We start from the raw sequence: 21,679 nt of genomic DNA on the forward strand, positions 1-21,679 counted from the left end.
TCACTGAAATACCACTTTATAAAATTTAATTTGCAAACTGAAATGCTGTGACTAAGAATCTCTGCAGTTAGTAATCAATTCCAGGTTCGGAGCTGATGGTGAATCGCCTCAGAGCCACGCTGCAGTACCGCGCTGCATCCGGAAGGTGGCGCAGTTCAGCACTACTGGCGGGGGGCGGGAGTATGCAAATTAACCTCGGCGCTAAGCCAATCAGCTTCCAGCGCGCGCTGAGCGGAGACAGATGGGAGCAAAGCGGTCCGGTGTCGGGGCTCGGTCTGGAGCGCGAATGGAGAAAGAGAGAAGAGACAGCGTAGAATCTACGGGGAAAGGCCGTTCAGAGCTGTTGGTCTCGATACTGCTTCCCGCTCTGACTTCGGAGGGGTCTCGAGATGCCAAGGTAGTAACGGGGAAGGCATAACGTCATGAGTGTGGTGCGTTTGCGCAGGGTCTTACTGAAAGGTTTTAGGAAAGGAGTTCTGATTGCGTTTAGCGGTTCGGAACGTGCGCGGTCAGCTTGCTGCTAGCGCAGGTTTTGACCCATGCGGTGAGTGGCTGTTAGAGCAGCGGAGTGTTGCTGACTGTCGTTCCGAATCTGCAGCCGGCTCTCTCTATGGTAACAATCTCCAGGGCCTGCTACACGTGCTCCTGTGTTCCCGGAAGTAGCGTCTGATTGTAGTCGACGCCTACGCCCCTGGTCCGCTGTTATCTATGGTTTTCAGTCCTCCAGAAAGTGAAACGCACGTGCTCGGTAACGCGGAAGTAGCGTCTTTTTGCAGGGACAGCGGCACGCCAGCAGCACGCTGAGCTCTATTGAACCGGGGCCTCCTGACTCTAGTACGCACGCGCACGGCAACGCGCAGGTGCCGCCGTTACGGTACGTGCAGTGTCGCACCGCAGTCAGCGGGGAGCAGCAAAGAGCCGCTGCGCATGCGCGCTGCTTGACCTCCACTATGGTTTAGCACGCGTGCGCGATTCACATGGAAGACCAACGGCCATAGAGTCTGCTGGAACTCGGAGCCTAGCGCGGCCTGCAGGAAGTCGCTATGTTTACTTCCTGTTACGGCGGGTCGCAGCTACGTGGCGGTGCGGTGCAGACCATGAGGTCTGTCAGCAGCGCGGAGCCTTGAGCTCCTTCTCTCGGAAGGGCCCCAGGCCTGCCGGCGATGTCTCGTTCTGCACCCAGTCTGACCCTTCGGGCCCGGCCTTGTACTTTTCTTCCCGTGCTGATGCTGCAGCCGAGGCCCTGTGAGCAACAGTCACACTGCAGCACCCTGCTGCCCAGGACGGCCTTCCAATTAAAACCTTTTTGTATTCTTAAAATGCTTCTTGGTAAATGCTTCTAAGAAAGATGAGTGAATCAGTTTTAAACTAACAAGCTCAACCACACCACGTAACCTCATCAGAAACGCTGACGTTGGATAGCATATTGCCGCCCACCGCACGTCCCCATCACGTTCTTCCTGCTCTTTTGTCCAAGCAAATCTTCCTACCAACAACACATCTGTCTCTCGCTTCTCTTCTCTCTCCCTCTATGGACCTGGGTCTTCTTGTCCCCATGTGCCCATCAGCTCCACAGTGTGCTGTAGAGCACTGCAGAGACCTCTCAGTGCACTCTTTAAGTGCATTTCCCAGGGAAATCACTTCCCTGTCAATCAGATCCCACCACTTCAATCTGCTCTCATATTTCAGGGCAGCCTTCCTAGATTTCCTAAGTCTCCCAAGGGTCCCAGTGTACTTTAGGGCACCCTACAACAGTACCCAGAACCCCAGGGGACCACAGTATGGACCCCAGGGCCCTCCGTTGTGACACAGAGGTCTCTCAGGGCCCTATAGCGAGCTCTAGGAGAAGCTAGACACATCCCAGAGCTATTGAGTGTGGTCTCAGGTGCTCTAACATATGTACGTTAGAAGTTACTACTGAATTCCAGGTGGTGAAGCAAGCTGATTCTTTACCTGTCAGTGTGTCAATATGTATATGCTTGGGTATGTGTGTGTAGAACTACATCCATATACATGGTGCTACCAGCGTAACACTCACCAAGCCATCCCCAAGGAAGCATTTCACACCAGAGATAATCCACATTAAGGAGTCCGGAGTGTGCAGAGCAATCCATGTGAGGCCCCTGTGTGTTCAGATCCGCAGAAGAGCCTTCTTCTGTCTCCTATGAAGAAAGGTTGAGGGAGTTTGACTTCTTTAGCTTGGAGAAGATCTCACGCAGCCTTCAATACTGAAGGGAGCTTACAAGCAGGAGGGGGACTGACTTTTTATACAGTCTCATTGTGATAGGACAAGGGGGAATGGCTTTAAACTAAAAGAGGAGAGATTTAGGTGAGATGTTAGGAAGACATTTTTTGCTCAGAGAGTGGCAAGAGGCTGGCAAAGGCTGCTGATAGAGTCTGTGGATGCCCTATCTCTGGAGACATCTGAGGAGCCCTGGGCAGCCTAAGCTGGTGGTTAGCAACAAACGCATGGTGAGGGGGTGGTCTTTAAGCTTCCCTCCCACCTAAGCCATTCTATGATTCTGTGATTTCGTACAGGGGTTTGTTTTTGCTGAAAGTGAATTGCTCTTTATACCTTTCCGAGGTACATATGTAAACAGGCTTAGGACATGAATTACTGTCTTTGTCCTTCAGCATGGTTTCTTGCTTCTGCTTCTATCCCTTATCAGAAATGTCTCAGGTTCCCATGGAGATCTCCAAACTCATCCAGAACGCCTTGGAGACCACTGGCTAAGGAGATACCCACTTCTGTCAGTAAATTTACTGGATTGTCTTTTGGCTGTTCACTCCAAACTCACTACTGCTGTGCAGCCAGGGATCGCAGCTTCTCCTCTGCAGAACAGCACCCAAAAGGCAGTTCATAGGGCCCTTAATATCAGCCAAAACATCTAAGCCACTACTGAGAGATGCTCTAGAATGGCTGCTGCAAACAGAGGTCTTAACTACTTTGCTCATTTTGTCTTTACTCAGTAGCACAGAAAACTCAGTATTGCCTTGCAGCCAAATAGATATTTCTAGTTACAAGCTATGTATTTTTTCTCATCTTTTCTTTGCCATATGCACAAAAACTGCAGACAGAACCTCTTTAAATAAAATGTTTTGCAGGTGAATTGCCATGATTTGAGAGTTGAGATAAGAACTAGAGGTCTTCATAGGTAAACCAAATTATCAGTCAATTAATCTGATTACAGGTGAAGCTATATTTCTTATGATGGGAAAGGTGAGCCTTCTGTTACTGACTATAATTACAAACATGGAGTGTATCTGCATCCCTTCTAGTGAAAACTATAAGCAGTTACCACAATAGATCAGTGAGGATGGCTGTGTTTTATGTTGCCAAGAGCAGTGCTGCAGCCCTCAGTGGTTCTTGTTCTCTCAGCCATGAACTCTGCATGGGGAAGAGCTGATCAGTCTGCTCCAGTGGCATGGCTGTAGGCATTATCCCCACTCAGACCTCCATGTGTGCAAACAAATCTCTCCACCATTCACAACTTTGGTCACTCAGTGCACTTATGTTTTCCCTCTCTTTCTCCCTCTCTCCACAAACTTTCCTTTCTTGTCCCTACACCTCCTAACACCCTTCTGTTCGTTCTTCCTTAAACAATTTGACTGCAATCAACAATATGGGTCAAACAGCTGCTCTGCAACTTGCTGGTTCTCAGGAGATTCTCCTACAATGAATCAGACTACTAAGATCACTGGATGATTCTACTTTTATAGCATTTTTCCTAAGTTTTGACAGTGGTTCCCTATTAGGTTCTGTGATAAAAACTTTGTCTCCATAAACTCAAAGCACGCATAGACATTACAGCAGGTGGAGAAAGCCCCATTTTGTCTCAAAGTGATAAGGCCACGTGACAGCTCGATCAGATAGCTTTTTGCTGCCTGTTTTCTTCATTGGTGTTGCTCTGTGTCCCTGGTGCATATCTTTGAAAGCAATATGCACTGAGTATTTTCAAAAAAGGAACCATCATCCTATTGCTTGCTGGTTTTCACTGGTGTCACAGCTGTTGCTGTCAGAAGAACAGTTGCTTTCACTCGCTGCCTCTAATAACCCCTCTATATTTCACGTGCCAATACACAATCTATAGACCTGGGTAGCATGCAAACCCTTCCCATCATAGTATTGCATTAATCACTAGCTTTCTTCTCCTGCCATCACTCAGCCTACCCGGTCCTGGATGGTTCTGTGACATCCACCAGTATGTGACGTGAATTTCAGCCTGCATTCACCATAACCACCTTATTGTTGGTGATGGGGAATGGGGCAGAATACCAGTGTCTGCATGCTACTGGCTCTGCGTGGAACAGCTGATCTGCTTACAAGATGCAGGTCTTTATATCCTAACCTAGCCCTACAAAGCATCTTTTCCTCTTCTTTCATCCACCTTTAGTTCCCACAGGCCTTCATTATGAAGATTTCAATTGATTGCTGCTAACATGCACTTGAGTCCAAATATCTGTGCTATTCATAGCCAAGCGCTCATTCAGCTAAATGCTTGGCTGTGTGTCAGTGCTCCTTTGATCAAACTGAATAAAAGACTTAACCAGGTGTTCCTCACAGCCCCAGGTCATCGGAAGGAATTCAACACTGCAGGGATGACGTGCAGGAATAAAATCTCTCTGAAGTATGCAGCGTAGATGATGCCCAGGGCTCCAGCAAACAGGAAGAAAGATTTTGCCAAAGCAGGACTTTATCTGCTTCAGAAGCCTTTCAAAGGTATCTGCTAAGTGGAAGGCAAAGAGAGGTACTTACTTACGTGTGCCTAAGTCTATTCTTGTGCTGCAGGGAGCAAGGAGTGGGCTGCACACAGACACGTTACTTTGTGGTGGTATTTCTCTTGCTCTTATGTGATGGGGCAGAGATTTTTCCACCTCTTCTGAGACTCCTCTCTGTGCCTGAGTAACGCACGACCTTACAGCCACGTTTTTGCCAGGATAACAAGAGGTTCTGCTCTACGGATGCACATGCCTCTTGCTTCTCGTTGTGCTGCTCTAGCGCTTTGCCACACACCCTCCTGGCTTTGTCAGCCTCCCACTTTCGTGCCACTTTTTCCACCTTTCATCGCTGTGAAGCCTCTGTGCAGGCGGTCACCGATTCCCGCAGAACTCTCACAAGTCTCATTGCAGCAACAGGGGGCACTCTCGCACCGCAGTCTCTGCACGGCCGCATTAGGGTCTATCAGCTCCGGCAAGCAATCATTTGTCACCGCGTGGTTAATTCTCCACTTTGCAACTGACTGCCAGTGCTAAGAATACTCCTTGAAAACGGACAGCAAAGATGCGCTCCTCGGCTGTGTCAGCTTCCCTAAAGTTGCTTTATGCTGTCTCCAACTCAAGAACAGATGAGCAATTCATTCCATCAGTGGCTGAGACCCTTTCATCTCATCTCATCTCATCTCATCCTTCTCTGCTTCTCTTTCTGCTTCCTCCCGCACATCAGCACTACTATCAGGAGGGCACGGCGTAAAGAATTTCATCAGGGGATTTGAAAGTAACCTGTCAAAGCAGCTGCTTTTATTCCATCTCAGTTCCTTCACGTGCGGCATTGCTTGGTGCTGCAATCCAAAGGTGCAAGCACGTGGCTGCTGCAAAGGAGCTGCCAAACACATCCGCACAGTGCAGCACTGCCTGCTTTGCTGCCTCACGGTGCTCGCTGTGGGCCAGCAAGGACAGAACCAGGCCAACTCTGCCGTGCTTCTTCCTTAGAGCAGCACGGACTTCCCGAGGAACACGGTGCCCATCCCATTGCCCGTCAGCTCTGCCAGCCTTCTGCCCTTTCTACACCACTCCCTCGCTTCTCTTCTCGCATCTGCTCTGCAGACACAGGTTCTGCTGTTTGTTCTTGCTGCATGCCTGCTGAGGAATGAAATGGTGTGTCACTTCAGTTGATCCCTGTAGTGTTCTTCAGTTGTGATTCCTGCTGATTATACCTACGCTTCCTTTCCTGTGCCTGTCTTACAGGCACCTATCAGAGGTTACATCTATGTACATTCTACACTGTCTTCAAGCTGTGGCAAATAAGGCTTGGGATCAGCACTCATACGAAGCCCAGATTTTCAGAGCAGCTCCCTGTAGCCATGCACTTGTACTGCTGGATTTGCCATGTGCAGCTAGCTCATTTGGTGAACAAGCTCCTGAGCTGCTCGCTCTGTCTGATACTCCCTGGACCAGAGGGAGAAGCCAAGCTCTTCGGGTGACCCCTACAATCATGGCATCCTACAGGAAGGCCCTGAACCTTGTAGAAAAGGCTCCCAACCCCTGCCTCTAGTAGCACTGTATTTCACACGAACACAAAATATGGGAGCTGTTCTTGGAGCAGAGGGAAAACAGCTCCCAGCTGAAGGGTCTTGTCTGCCCTTTCTGTCTTCCTGCACAGTGCCCTGCTTCAAAAGGCAGTAAGTGAATGGCCAGAATCATTTCTTACCCTTTCTCCTAGAAAGACATGGTGTGGTGATTTGAAATGTGCATACTTCCTACAGACTAAAAGAGAGTTGGACAAGCTATCTTGCTTCTTGAGCAAGTGCTTCGGTCACTGGACTAATGGAAACCCATGAGTGAATGCTGCTGAATGTTCAGAAATACACAAATTTGGCAGCATACATTACACTGAGAAAATACCTGGACTGGGGCCTTCATGTGGCTCAGAGGACCATTTGCTATTTGCACAATGACTGGACTGAAACTAGCTTTTTTTAAACCACCCCCACCATTCTGAGCTGACCTAGAAGAGGAACAGGACTCTGTGGCATGTTCTTATTGCAAAATAAGCCAGTGCAGAGAAATAGCTTCACTTTGGGACCTGTCAATAACACTGCACAAAAACACCATGTATTAGGAGAGGGCTCTCATGCCCACTTGAAACCCAGAATTAGAAGTCAGATAACAGGCAGATATCCAAACCTGAGTGTTCCTGCCAGTGCACCAAAAACCTGCAGCAGCAATTACTTACATCTATAAAAATAAGGATTAAAGTTTTGTCGTACTTTAAGCCTTGAAGGAGAGCTGTAGTTAAAGACAGACTGAAATTTTTACCCCAAATCCTAACTGAAGAAAAAAAATCTCTCCCTTAAGATGCTGTATTTCCCTTGTGTGCTTCGCAGGGAAAGCCCAGTATTTTGGAAACATCAGTAGTCCAAAAACCCAAAGACTTCTCTTTGCTCAAGAATTCTCATACATTCCTTCCTGGGGTAAAACAAACTGGAAATCCTCATCATTAGAGAAACAATGTTTATCAATACGCAGACTGTTAGTTTAAATATAAAATAAGGACAAAGCTTAATTTAAATCTACTACAGTTAATGAAAGGCCTCAGTAGCCCGAGCTCCAGCTTCTCATAACCCAGAAGAGCAGAGGCAACATTAGCATGGTCACACTTCTGCCCTTAGCCATGACCCCTTTGGCACAAGGCTGAAACGCAGAGGGAGGGCAGGCTGCACTGCAGCAATGCAGGGTACAGGCTGCTGGTGCAGATGCAGGACAACCACTGCACACCGCCTCCTGTATGAACCTCACTGCATTTTGTGTACAGAAAATCGTGGGAATCGTGTGGGAACGCATCCTTTTGTCGTTGTTGTTGTTGCTTTTTCCATGCTGCAAAAGCAGTTTTCCAGTACTCCTTTCGTTTCGTTATTCAGTTCTGCTCTGGGTGAAGTTTTCCCCATCTCTGTGAAATGCTAAGAGTCTGGTGGCTGGGAAGTATTGCACAGGTGTGGAGGAAGGGTAAAACGTGGTCATGCGTGGATGGAGTGGTTTCTTCCTGACAGGGATAAGAACCCAGTTGTTCTTGCAAGTGAAAGGCTCCGTCTTGTTGGCCATACACGAACAGGTCTCATCTGGACTTTGCGTGACTGTGACGTACAGGATGAGACCCTGCGTTAGCAAAAGGAACCAGGCAGTGGGGTCAGAACAGGACAACGGGAAAAACTCTGTTACGACTGGCCGTCGTGTTGATAAATGCAGCTTCATTGTTTTTTATAAACAAAATTAAACTTAATTTGCTTCACAGTGGCTAAGGTGCCGTTAATTCAAAACCCACCAAATTACTCACTGGACACAGTTAATAGTCAGCAGACCACATAGACCAGGCTTTGAAAGCATTTAATATTCACTGAAGTGCTGCTTGTATCCAATTATAACTCACTACTTGCCATCTTAATAATTTAAATCTGTCCACTCTTTAGAGAAGGGGAAAAAAAGCACTAATCAAAGACATGAATGCACCTTTTGCTTTTGACAGCATTAAATTAAAACTAAATGGTAGATCTTGAATGAGTTACTCTGCAAGAATAAAGGCATTAATGAGGTAATTTCATTATAGAGGCTCATCCAAGCCTATGTGAAAACAAGGGAAGTAAATGGAGAGGAAAGCCACCGAGGAAATTAGGGTTCCTTCCACACTAATTAATGTTTTGGGGCATTTAGTATAGGCACCAAATTAACTGCTCCAAAGAACTCCATTGAAGAAAAAAAATACATTGTTGCCCTGCCATGTAATTAGAAGACAGTACAAGGAGAACACTTAATGAGTATAAAGCCAGCCTTTAACTTATTCTGCCCAGCTTCTGAAAACATGCCATTGTGGAGGCCTAAGTTTAAGGAAGCAACAGGCGTACAATATAGGATTGTTTAGGTCCTTCTGTTCGGTGAGCTGTAAACAGGTAGCCCTGAATGAGAGACTCTGGGACTCCTGGGAGGCCCGGCTTCCCAGCAAAAAAAGACTTAAATGCATCCAGAGGGAAGTAAAAAAGGTGAATAGGCCCAGCGCAGCTCGCCCAGTGAATGCTCACTGCTGTCTTAAAAGATTACATGATGTTGTGCCACCCCCTCTCATTGAGTTATCTTTACACTGCTTTTGTCTCCTCTAATTGGAGCTGATGAGGTGCTAATTGGTTGCTTTTTAAAAAAAGCACTGCTTAAGCACTGGCAAGCAGAGTAAGACAGCGTGAGTGGAGTTAATGAGGGCTTAGCACCCCACAGACCTCAAGCAGCCCCACCGCCATGTATAGGCATGCCTTCCTGTCGGCACAAACGAGCACGTGAAGGGAGAGGGCTGAATTTAGGTAAATGTCAACGGGAGGGTTGTGAGAAAAGGGGCAATGCCAGGCACGGCGGAGCCGGGCTGCACGGCGGGCACCCGATGGCCGCCTGTGGCCAAAAGGCGTTTTGTTTCGGGACGGCTGACGGGTCGCTTACGCTAAGAAAGAACGTGAAGAATCTCTCTGCTCTGTTGCTGACGTTGCCCGGCAGTAGCGAAAATAATCCCGCAGGTTTATTGGACGTGATGCTGCAGACGTACGTGGTGAGCACAATCTTCTGCCGTGTCTGAGTCTGCTTATATGTCGTCTACGCAGACGTGTGGCACAGAATGATCTTTCAGCATCCGTGAGGCTGTGTTTTGTACATACGTGTGATGCCTTTGGGGCTCCAGGAAGAAGTTGGCCCATCCCAGAACCACCTGGGTTGATAAAGACCTTCAAGCTCATCAAGTCCAACCATCAACCTGACACTGGACTGTGTCCCTTACTGCTATAGCCAGGCATCTCTTAGACCTCCCCCTAGGGAAGGGGGACTTCCCTGGGCAGCTCTAAATACCTTACGTCGTGAATAAAAATTCTGTCAAGTGTCTAAAATGCTTATTTAACTGAAGTTCAGCTGAGCTTCTGCACTGCTTGGTGCTCCCAATTTCTACCTGTCACAAAAATACACGGACCTAAATAACAAAAAAGGACTTTCGTGCAGCACTTTAGATTCTGTACTTGGTGACTGTAAGATTTTAAACACAAGCAGTTGTCATAAAGTCAGGCAGTAAATAGAACAGATTCATAGAATAGCTGGGTCCATCCATAACCTCACCTCTGAGGACCCTAAAGGTCATCCAGTTCCAACCCCTGCAGTGGGCTGGCTGCCCCCACCAGGTCAGGCTGCCCAGGGTCCCACTCAGCCTGGCCTTGAATATGACATTACAATTAAACATGATATCGCAATTAGACTGAATGTTAGCTGATGTTTGCTATCTGATGCTAGGAAAAGACTTAAATACAGTTTGTTTAGACTTCATTGGAGTGGGAATGAAGTCTTGTTTGGAAAAGAGAGTTAGGCATGGCTATGGCTTTATTACATGAAAAAGATTCATTTAGAAGGTAGATTTTGCATACCTCCGTGATCTGTGGATTGTGTTTTCTAGCCAGCACTCTCACTGCTGTGTGGTAAAACCCTACGTCGATATATGAACTCCAGCAGAGGATGTGATACTGACATTGCCAACTCTTCTCCCCTCTTTCACAGACTCCAAACTCTTCAAAATCCCTCTGGGAAAAAAAAAAAAAGAAAAAAAAAGTGGTAGAAGCAATTAAAACTATAAAACACACGGTCAGTTCAGGAACATGATACGCCCCTTATCAAGACAACTCAGACGGCCTATTTATGCTGAAGAGAAAATAACAGTCAAGGTCTCTCCTTTCATCTTTTTTTCTTTTTCTTTTTGGCCTATATACCTAACCATAGTTAGAAAAACCAATTAGTTTGCAAACAGACAGTTACTTGGATGTGTGTTTATGCTGGGTAATTTGTACCCCTATTCACTTTCTAAATAGGATTCTGTTCACTCTTATGCATGGGCACTTGCTTTTCTTTCTGTTGTCATGAAAACCAGGGTTTTCTTAAAGACTGGAAAGAAAGAAACTTCCTAGTGGATGAAGTTAGGATTAATTCCTCTCAACATTTGTTCCCAGAGCTATCCATCTATGGACGCTCAGCAAAGCACAGCCCTTTGCTTCGAGAGGTCCCAAAAGATGTGGAGCTAAAAAATCTTTCAGTTCTTTCCCTGTAAGTTTAATTGAACAAATATCTTCCTCCTGCCTCCGATTTATGCACTGAAAAATCTTCATGTGTTTTCCATGGTAGGTATAATTGTGCCTGCAGAGATCTGCACTCTCATCATGGTTACCTGCTGAGTTCTCACAGAATCCTTGCAGGAGGTAGTACCTTGGGTTTCCTTTCTTTCCCATGGGATTAATAGCTGCTGATTTACCCCTAGCCAGTGTGACTTGGGTTGTAAAATCACATGCTGTGCGTGCCAAGATGTAATCCTTAAACATATTCTACCCTCTTTCCATTTCCTCCTCCAGTTCACTTTTTGCCTTACTGCTATTAGGCAAGGTGCTTTCTGGACCCCCTCCCTTCCTAATGACCATGGCCACAAATTGGTGCAAAACGTAGCCAATTTAAGTAGAAATTACCTTCATTTTCTGAAGGTGATCCTATTCTTAAGAAGAAGCAAAGACAACAGGCTGGGGTGTTTCCCCAGCTCCTGGTGATCCCAACCCTACGAGAAGGGAGCTTCTCGTTGCTCTGGATGCTGCTTCATCAGCCTCAGCTTAGGGATACACACAGATGACGAATGCAGCCCTACTACACCAGAGGAGCAAGAAAAGTAGAAGCCACTTCACTCAGCCTGTAGGATGGCATATCACACCTTTTGCTAACGAGGAGTCTGAAGTGCCTTGAACCACCCCCCCTTTCGGTGGATTTGGGTCTGGAAGCCTTATCTTTTCCTCTGGAAGTGGTGAGCAGTTCAGTGGTTGCAAAGTGCACGTAGCAAATGTCAGGTGGTAAAAATCACATTTCTCATTAATGTTGCACCTGCTAATGCAGAAGTATCTTTCTGTTTCTGCTGAAACTTGTTGCTTGGGGTACTTCCAGGTCAGATCATGCGTGAGTCCAAACTAGTGGCTCCTGCCTCCAACTGCTGATAAATCTCTTATCTCTGACCTCCAAGGGGATTTCTCAGCTATTCCTTTATATTCCCAATACAGTGGAACAGCATCTTCTATAGAAAAAAAAACGCTTTCCCACAGCCACTGCCATCAGTAATGCCTGCAGGGAATGAAGCGGCAGAGGAGAGCTGGGTGAGTGAAAGGAGAGCTAGATGTGCTCTGGAACCCTCCTGCAGTGACCCAGCGCTGGTAGCACGTCTCAGAGTATGAGCATATGTTTTCCTCTGAACTCTGAGTGTTGCTTCTGCTTCAGGCAGTAGTCTTAGTGAAACTCAACTGAGCAGAGCTTTTGTCTGACTAATTATCCCTTTGGGTACCAACATTGCTGAGGATTCCTTCCTGCTCACACCTAAGAGCAAAAGCGTGCAGTGCACATTCTTATGCTGAAAGTGATTTGGATGGTCCTCTATCCCACAAGTAATGCTTTAGGGACTGATCATTCTTTACATTATCTTATCCATTACAATTAACAGCTATATTGCATTAGAGAAACAATGAAGTAACTAAAAACGTGCCCAGCTGCTGAAAGGAAGGTCAGTTGTCAGGAGGCAGACAAATACAATGGAGAAGGCAGACAGGTTAAGTAACATAAATGAGATAACAGGAACATAACAGAGATGAGATAAATACCATGGGGCGGACACCTGACAGGTGAAAAGGGCTCACTGAGTGGAAGAGAAGCAGCAGTGAGAGCAGTGGCTGGTTCCTGTTGAGCTGTGATGAGGATCACACGAGCTCCAGTTGCCAGAAGTCCAAAGCTGGGGATGCCTCTGTGTTTTTCGTGATTCACTTTCAGGTCATTTGCTTTTGAAAATTCTAAATTGGATGACTTCTAGTGCTCAAAGCAGTTCAGACGTTTCCGAATCAGTTCTGCTCAGTGTTTAAAATGTCAAAGGAATCAAGGAATCAAGGAAGAGCTGACTGAATGTCGTTACTTTGCAATTCCAAAACTGAATAAAGCACAAAGGGAGGAGAGTATGACTGGGGTCCAACTGCTGTGCCACTCCACTTGCCTTTTGGTGACCAAAAAAGGATTCTTGTGTGGTGAGATGCACCCACCAGTTTCCAGCAGATGTTTATGAAAGCTAAAACTATAATTAATTACCACCGTGTGGTTTCTGCAGCTTTAGGCCACACTTAGGTTAAGTCATTTGACTTTTGAAACATGTTAAGCCCTCGGCAGTTCATTAATTCTTGTGTCTGTGGATTTAGCCACCCAATTTATGCATCTTTTTGAAATCTAGCCTTTTTTACTAAGCAGGTCATAGTTGGTGACTAATCATTATTTCTAAGGTTTAGTCTTGCTCTGGGAATAGTAATTAGCAAATGATGTATCCTCTTTTATTTTTTTTTTCCTAAATCTGTGATAGCATCCCTGAACTGGTGTCTGAGAAAGATGTGCTTTGCCTTTATCTCATCCCTGTACCTTTGCTAACTAGCCTATTGCTTATTGTGAGAATTTGAGTAAACAGGAACCACAATGTGTCCGAACAGTGCAAAGTATTTGCTTACTTCTCTTGCATTTTTTTTTCTGTGTCATTAACAGTAAGTATCTCCTCAACAGAAGCGCTGAAAAATCCTGCAGTCATTCTGGAAGTCAAGGGCTTGCTGAAGAGTATCTGATACCCATTGTGGAAGCTACAAAGCCTCATCATAACCTTATTTGCATGTTTCCCACCTCTTAATCTGAGAAATACCTAAATTAACCCCAGGCTTCGTTTGTTACCCTTGGTAAAGTTCTGTCTGGTACATCTGTTGCATCAGGTGCTGAACTGCAAATCAGGCTAGGCTAAATGCTTTCCTGAAGTCTCAGCATCTCAATAGGGCTGGGATTCTGCCTAAAACCACCAACATGAATAAGAAGATAAGTACCAACATTACTTTGCAGCCTGAGCTGTGTTCAGTCAGGCAGGATATTTTTATTTGTTTCACACCAAGAAAAAATAATACCAGAGAATCTCCAAGTGGTTTTTGGCACATCTGAAAGCTTTCTGTGGGCTCACTCAGCAGTCACGTGTACTAGTGCAGCATGCACCACAGCACTGTGTGGGAGACATGCATCTCAGAGCAACACCACAGAACCCTTTCTGGAACAAAATGGCCTCACCATAATGTCTGAACCAGGATACACTATTTGAGAGGCTCTGATGTTAGTGCAGGCCAGGGGGTTCAAAAACACAGCGTGAATGTTGGGTTTTCCAGATGAACTTCATTATAGCTCATTATAGTTACTTTTGATTCTTCACAATTAAAATAAACAGAGAGCCTTATTTGTTCTTGTTTGTCCCTACCTCAGTCTGTAGGGCATTTTCACATGCAAACAAAGTGTCACAACGCTGCTCAAGTCCTTTAACAAATAAGTAAGACAGTATTGTGATTCTTTCAGTTGGAACTGTGAAATTTGAAGAATAAAGCAAAGCAAGGCTCATCACAGGAAGCAGGCAGAAATGAAGGGATTCTGAGGGTGAGCAGTCTTGCTCAGGGCATGGAGGCTGCTCCGAAAACTGCTTGTGCAGGTACTATGGCCTTGTCAACATTATGTGCTCAGCAGTTGCAACAAACGCAACATTCGCTGTAATGTTTTGCATGAATTCTATCCGCAATTGCTTAAACCCACTGCTTTTTTAAAGACCGTTACCCTTTTTAACAATTAACCTCCAGCACAACTGGCTTTTTATGGCAGGTTCTATGGTATGTATTAGAGAGAGTGGAGTGTGCAAATTCCCCCCGTGCCTGTAGTGGTGGCCTGCTGCAGAACAGCCTGCCTCTGCGCAAAGGCTACACATGTAAATAGCAGAGGGAAGGTGAAATCAAGCATCAGTTACACATCCACAGTGAAAGAGCATTTCCAAAATGCATGCTATAAAGTTAGGAGTACCTGCAATCAGGATGCAAGGACGGCCCAACTGTTAAAATGCATTGTATGACAACGTCACCTGATGGTAGCAAACAGTAGAGGGCACTTGCTTGTTCTAAAGAAAGCTTTGGAAAACACCCATGGTTGTTTCTCTTACAGATCATAAGGAATCAGTAGGGTACAAATGAACTGAGAAATCATTTATTGTCTAACAGGCCACTCCTATTTAGGCTGGAAAATATTCTTCTCAGAAAGAGTGGTGAGGTTGGGGCAGGCTGTCTGGGGTGGGATCAGCATCACTGAAGTGTTCAAGAAGGGGGTTGTGTGGCTCTGAAGGACGTGGCACACAGTGATCACAGGCACGGGCCTGCTATTCTCACAGAAATAAAAGAAGGAATTTCTGAAGTTAGAGGGCTCGGTTTCAAACCAAAAATCTGACCATTTCTCCGGAGGGAAAAGAAAAGCATTGCTTTCCCTTCATAGCTCCCAAGTGAAAAATAAAAGTGCCCAGCCAAGTAGCCGGGATCTCCTGGCCGTGCCGGTGACGTTAGCTCTCCGTGCTGGCAGTGAGAGGAGAGCTGCCCGAGCGCAGCGTTACACCTGAGCACGGTGCGCAGCCCGGGACGCCTGGCTGGCGTCGCTGCAGCCCAGCGGGGCCCACGGATGCGTGCGTTAGCAGCCGCAGTTACACAGACGCCGGCGGCCTCACGGTGAGAGCGCAGCAAAATCCCTCGATGACGATGGAAAGCCATTTCGGCTTTGAAAAAACACAGGCTTTGCCGAGCGTCATTGTTTTGGACTTCTCTTGACCTCGCGCGGCAGAAGGCTCCCGCTGGCCGCAGCTTTCTGCCCAGCATCCCAGTGATGACCAGTTCTGCGGGCGTTTGCTTCTCGCACCGATTCGCGGGGTGGAAGCTCTGCCTGCCCTCCCGCCCCAGCGCCAGCAGCCCTCTGCTCGGGTTGCCCTGGAGACAAAGCTTCCTGTGCGTAATCCAAGCTTATCCAGCTCCTTATCCTACATGTGACCCTTAATTACTTGCTAAATTAGAATGGTTTTCTGAAAATCACAAGGGGAGGTTAATATGTTCTTCCAGAGCTGGTCAAGCTAAGATGACACTAAATTCACAGGGAATTCAAATTACATGATCCCTGAAGGCGTCTCTTTCAGAAGGAAGATGAACTTTCCCAATAGGAGGCAGTGTGCCATGATAATGCTTCTGTCACTCACTTTCCTTGTCCTGCTTGTCTAGCTACAGCTTAATCTGCTATGAACAATTTAGTGAGTAAGTATCAGGTTGATTAATTATGGTGCAAGATTCAGTAACTGCTTGTCTTCTATAATTATCACGGTTATTGAAATTAAGTAACACGCTTCATACATGGATTCCTGGACTAAAAGAAATAACACAGGAGAATCCTCAAAGCTGTCACAGGGAAAGTGAGGAAATAACAAAAGAGGGTCAGAATATTAATTATCTCCTTAGGATGACTGTACATTTTAAGATATTCTTCATACGAGAAGTGACTTCACTACTTCCGCCTGTCCTCGGAGACAAAACAAAGTTGGTATCTGTAAAAGTATTGCTTCTGTTTTCTGACAGCACGCCTTTCTTTCACCAGTGTGACAAATGAAGGTTGCAGATAAGCTCACCTATCTTCCTGCTCGGAATTTCTCAGTACAAAACAGCATATGTCAGAATTGTGCCGCTAGAATGGTAAGCAATGGCCTCCTCAGCACTTTTTAGAAAGGCAACACCATGACCTCAGTATTATTTTTTTTTTTTCCATTTTCTTTCTTTTCTGCGTTTGAATTCATGTATTATTTGCAGGACAGTGCTGAAGGAAGTTCTAGCAATTAAGAAATGATTTTTGTTTCCTTAGCAGGAAGGAACTCAGTGAGCTCGGCACTGAGCTCAAGTAGTCAGAACAGCTTGAAGGCATAGCTTGCTTTCCCAGCGTTTTGAGCACTTCTCCCAAAAGTTCTAGTTTTCACAGAAGCACAGAATTTTGAGATGCTTGCTAAAATATAGATAAATAAGAGATATACCAGTATGTGCTTTACACATGCACTGTGAAAAAGAAAGCATTTTCTTGGGAAATCCATGCTTCCCTTCTTTCAGATTCTGCATTCAAACTATGAGGATGAAAAACAAGCTCGCTGCACTCAGTGATTTCCCTCTGCCTTCAAGTTCACCATGCAACGTTAGGAAAAAGCCAGGGACCTTCCTGGTACCACTGCCTTCTTTGGAGAAGTGTGGGCCAGATTTTCACGCTGCTTAGAGGAACCTCATGACCACCATAGGAAAAGAGACTAAATACATAAATAAATGAGTGGAGAGCACAGGGTCTGGTGACACAGATTCCCCTGGGGACAAAGGAAAGACAATTACCGTTCTCTCTCAGTCCACTGAGAACGTGTTGAAGAACCAGCAAAGTGTCACGTCCTCTGCTATCCCCTTGTGTAGACAGGACCAAAGCAGTGTCAAAAGGAAGAATATGCTACGTAATCTTTTTAAGTGCTAGGCTACAGTGCTGCAGCAAGCTGGGACTGGTTTCTCTTACAGCAAAACCAACAGGGGAATGAAGGTATCTGAATAAGAGATCCTTTCTAAAAATACCGATCCTCTTGTACGGCTGGATTGACATCACTACCGGGAATTAAGATAATTAATTTGAGGGGGGGAAAAAAAAAACACTTGAAATTGTGCCCAGCTGCTCTTAAGATATCTGCAATCCTTGTTTATTTCTTTGTTTTATATCCTTTTGATCTCTAGCTTAGAAAAATAATAGAAAGGAGTCATACAATAATGCTTTGTAGCCTATGGCATATTCCATTTCAGGATCCTAACAAAAGGTCGGTAGGCATATAAGAATAGTTTCAGTGTAAGTTTAGTTCAGTCTGGAAGAGCTTTTCAGTTCCCTATGGGAAAACAGAGCAAATTAGTTCGAGAAAGAGTAACAAAACAAAGAGTGCTTGAGGGACCTAGGAAGGCAGGCAGCAAGATCCTTCAGTTAGCCAGTCTGGCAATTAACTCATCACAAAAAAAGACTTCTGCGGCTTTCCCGGTGACTAACAGACCCTGCCAGCGAGGTCTCTTAAGCTGCAGGGTATGGCAGAGCAGGTAAGCTCTGAGCATTTCATGGGACATTTCAACCCACGGTCATCACAGGCTTTCTCTGGGCCTTCTGTGATCACTGCTGCCTCAGTGGGGAGCAGCAAGAGCTGTGTGCTGGCACGTCAGCTGCTCCAGTTTGTAGCCCAGCATATAATTTCAAATGTGGCTGCTTTGTCAGCAGTTTGCACTAAGGAACTTCTCTGAGGCTGCAGTACACACTCCTTCTGGTCAGCTCCTCTAGTACCATTATAACCTTTCCAGGTACCAGAGCAGGCTTGCCTACAGGGCTGGAACTTTTGCTTTGTTTGAAGGCTGAAACAGACCACAGACCACGGAATATTTCTGTTTTCTAAAACATGCAACTAGGGGTCACTGCTTCCTTTTACTGCTTTCTTTGAGTCAACAGAAAAAAAAAAAAAAAAAAAAAAAAAAAAGATATCAACAGATTTAACTGGAAGCACATCCTCAGTATTTTTTTTATGTGGCTACTAAGGATTGATGCCAGAAAGTTGATGGAAATTAAATGTGTTAGTATCGTAATTAATGCTAAGAACTGCATTTTGACAGTTTTTAGTCTGAAGAACTCTTTTCCTCCGATGTTTAAGGAATCTGCTAGTGATCTAACTTATGCATAAGGAAGGATGTGCAAGCCACAGATTGCAAGAGCACTATCCTGCTTAGTCTAGGGAGAGAATACAGATTGTTGTTATTTAATGACAAAGAGGAAAAGTCATCTTCCCTGATGCGCTAGTGATGCTGTTCTGCTAGGGTGCTGTTGGACACCTTAGCTTCAAGGGAGCTTTTGCTGTGCTATGACTATTTGTTGTCCACCAGGACCTGAAGTCATTCTCAGTAGGGCTGCCTTCCATCTGGTTGTTCCCCAGCCTCTCCTGGTGCATGCGTTCCACCCCTGGTGAAGGACTCTGCATTTCCCTTTGTTGAACTTGAGGAGATTTTGATGGCCCGTTCCTGCAGCCTGCCCAGGACTCTAGAAATAGACCTACAGTTATAAGCCAGACCTAAGAAACTGACAGACTTTCTTCTTCTAGATAGAATAAGGCTAAGAAAGTTGATGGAAGTGTGTATGGGGTAAGTAGAGAAAAACGGGTTGTTCGTGTTCATGACACTCCTTATTCTGAGCATTTAGAGCCTTAGTTGTGCTGTTCTAAGCATTGCTTTTTGATTATGTAATGCTTAGGGGTTGTTTCTGTTTTTGGAATGGGTAGACAAAAACTTTACACTGTTTGAAAAGCCAGAAAGGGCCACGAAAGCAAATCTCATATAAAAATGTGATTTTCTTTTTTTTTTTTCCTAGAAAATTCTAAATAACCGTAGCGATATTTGTTCTGCATTTGCACAGCTATGCATGAAAAGCTCACTGGGACCACTCACATCATTTTCAGTCATTACCACAGCCAGTGGCAGAGAGTAACTGAAACGTGCATACTTTGTAACATCTTCAAATGTAGGCATCTGTAAACTGAGATTCGCTTTTGGAAAGCTGGTACATGATTAAAACATGGTTGTTGGAATGTCTCTGACTGCTTTAAAGTAATCTAAAGGCTTGTATAATGGATTAAAAAGATTCTTTTTGTGTTTGAACAAATACAGATGATGTTGAGAAGCATTTTCCTGACTGCTCTAGACTGCAATAAACAAGAGAGAAACAGGTAATGCTGCTGAAGGACGGTGAAGAGAGGAAGATCAGCTGCCAAGCCATACGATGTGTCAGATTAAATGAAGGCACACGTGATAGAGATGTCTACCACAGACCTTGCTTTCTCTATCATTTATATGAGGAAAATGGTACTTCTAAGGTACACTTTGATGTCTTTCAGGAATCCATTTAAGAAAAACTTGGGGATCTGAGAAGAACTTGTGGGTCCTGGCAGACAAGAAGCTGGACACGAGCCAGCAGTGTGTGTTTGCAGCCCGGAAGGCCAGCTGTGTTCTGGGCTGCATTAAAAAGGGGTGGCCAGCAGGGAGAGGGAGGTGATCGTCCCCCTTGTTTGTCCCCCTCTGCTCGGCTCTTGTGAGGCCCCATCTGCAGCGCTGCGTCCAGGGCCCCCAGCACAGGAAAGATGTGGAGCTCTTGGAGCAGGAGCAGCTCTCCTGTGAGGAAAGGTTGAGGGAACTGGGCTTGTTTAGCTTGGAGAAGAGAAGACTCCAGGGAGACCTCATTGTGGCCTTCCAGCACTTGAAGGGAGCGTATAAACAGGAGGGGGAACGGCTGTTTGTGAGGGTGGGTGTTGATAGGACAAGGGGGAATGGTCTTAAACTGAGACAGGGGAGGTTTAGGTTGGATATTAGGAGGAAGTTTTTCACTCAGAGGGTGGTGAGGCACTGGCACAGGTTGCCCAAGGAGGCTGTGGATGCCCCATCCCTGCAGGCATGGATGTGGCTCTGGTGGTTGGCAACCCTGCACACAGCAAGGGCTTGGAACAAGATGAGCATTGTGGTCCTTTTCAACCCAGGCCATTCTATGATTCTATGATATGAAAAGACCCTTGCTCACTTCACTATGCTTGCTATACAGGGAATCCAGAATGGTAACAGCAGAGGTAAATTCCTATCCTGTAGATGTAGATATGCAGGAACTGAAGTTAGATTAATCTATTATGTAACCACAGACAAGCCAATTACTAACTATCTCAGGCTAGGGCCACATTCTAAAATTTTGCCTGTGTTAATGACAGGAAGCAGTACTTTACTGCTCCTGGACACAGGGGCCTGGGCACCCTGCTCTGGCTGGCACCAAAGGTGCAGTGGTTGGACCAGATGGACCAGAGGTTCTTCCAACCTCAGACAGTCTGTGATTCTGTGACAAATACGTTCTGGTTGTGTCCTCAACTAAATTACCACCAACTTTGCCGTGTGTGTGCAATTCTGAAGTGTAAGAAAACTTGCAAAGTTTACTGACAGTTCTTGCTGTTAAAGAAGACGCCTTAGATGTATCAGTGAGATCCTTTGTGCTGGTACACACTGTGCATAGCACTGTGCTTTCTGTAGAAAAACTTAGATGTCAACACCTTTGCAGAACTAATACAATGATAAATAAGCTCATGTTAACATTCCGTGAAGCACAAGGTGCTTTTGTAGACCTAAAGAACTTCAGCAATGAGGGTATTTTCTGGGATAGAAGTTATAACTGAGACCACAGTGGTCTCAACAGTAGTTTTTGCAACCAGCGCGGCCTTTCATAATGTTCTTTTTTACCCATCAGTACTTGAGCACAAGTCTTACAAGGAGCAGCTGAGGGAGCTGGGATTGTTCAGTGTGGAGAAGAGGAGGCTCAGGGCAGAACTCATTGCACTCTGCAACCTCCTGAAGGGAGGCTGAGATGAGGAGGGGTTTGACCTCTTCTCCCCAGCAACAAACAGGACCCAAGGAAATGGCCACAGGTTGTACCAGAGGAAGTTTAGGTTAGACATAACTTTTTCTCTCAGATGGTGGTCAGGCACTGCAATGGCTGCACAGGGAGGTGGTGGAGTCGCCGTTCCCGGCAGTGTTCAAGAGGCGCCTGGATGAGGAGCTGGAGATGTGGCTTATTGCTTGTGGTGGCAATGGTGATGGGAGGGTGGTTGGACCAGGTGATCTTGCGGGTCGTTTCCAACCTTGTGATTCCATGATTCTATAACAAAACTTAATGTAATGTCATGAAGTTCTGCAGTCCCATGTTTGTTCTCTTAAGTTATGAATTATTCCATGCTTGTGACTTTAAGCTGTAGAATTTCAGACATGCTTATGTGTGGGGGTAATAAAGAGATTTGTTTCAAGGCTAGTGCTTTTGGCTTTTTTGTCCTTTCAGTGTGGCTCGGTTATTTTACTGCCATTGCAAGTTCCAAGCTTACTGCCAGGCGCATGGTATGTTCAGGGCAGGGCTTCATGCTGCTTTATTCACATCTTATTCACGACACTTATGATGTTTT

The 21,679-nt window shown here is 45.7% G+C and overlaps 1 long non-coding RNA gene across 1 annotated transcript; it reads left to right on the forward strand.

Annotated features, from left to right (window-relative positions):
- Positions 1-256: 256 nt before the first annotated feature.
- LOC128074345 (uncharacterized) lies at positions 257-21,521 on the forward strand. The gene is made up of 3 exons (XR_008203166.1): positions 257-397; positions 19,362-19,475; positions 19,589-21,521. It is a non-coding gene; the product is annotated as an uncharacterized LOC128074345 (long non-coding RNA).
- The last annotated feature ends 158 nt before the right edge of the window (positions 21,522-21,679 follow it).

Source organism: Tympanuchus pallidicinctus, unplaced genomic scaffold (genome assembly GCF_026119805.1).
Source record: "Tympanuchus pallidicinctus isolate F22 unplaced genomic scaffold, pur_lepc_1.0 scaffold9, whole genome shotgun sequence".
Classification (NCBI taxonomy): domain Eukaryota; kingdom Metazoa; phylum Chordata; class Aves; order Galliformes; family Phasianidae; genus Tympanuchus; species Tympanuchus pallidicinctus.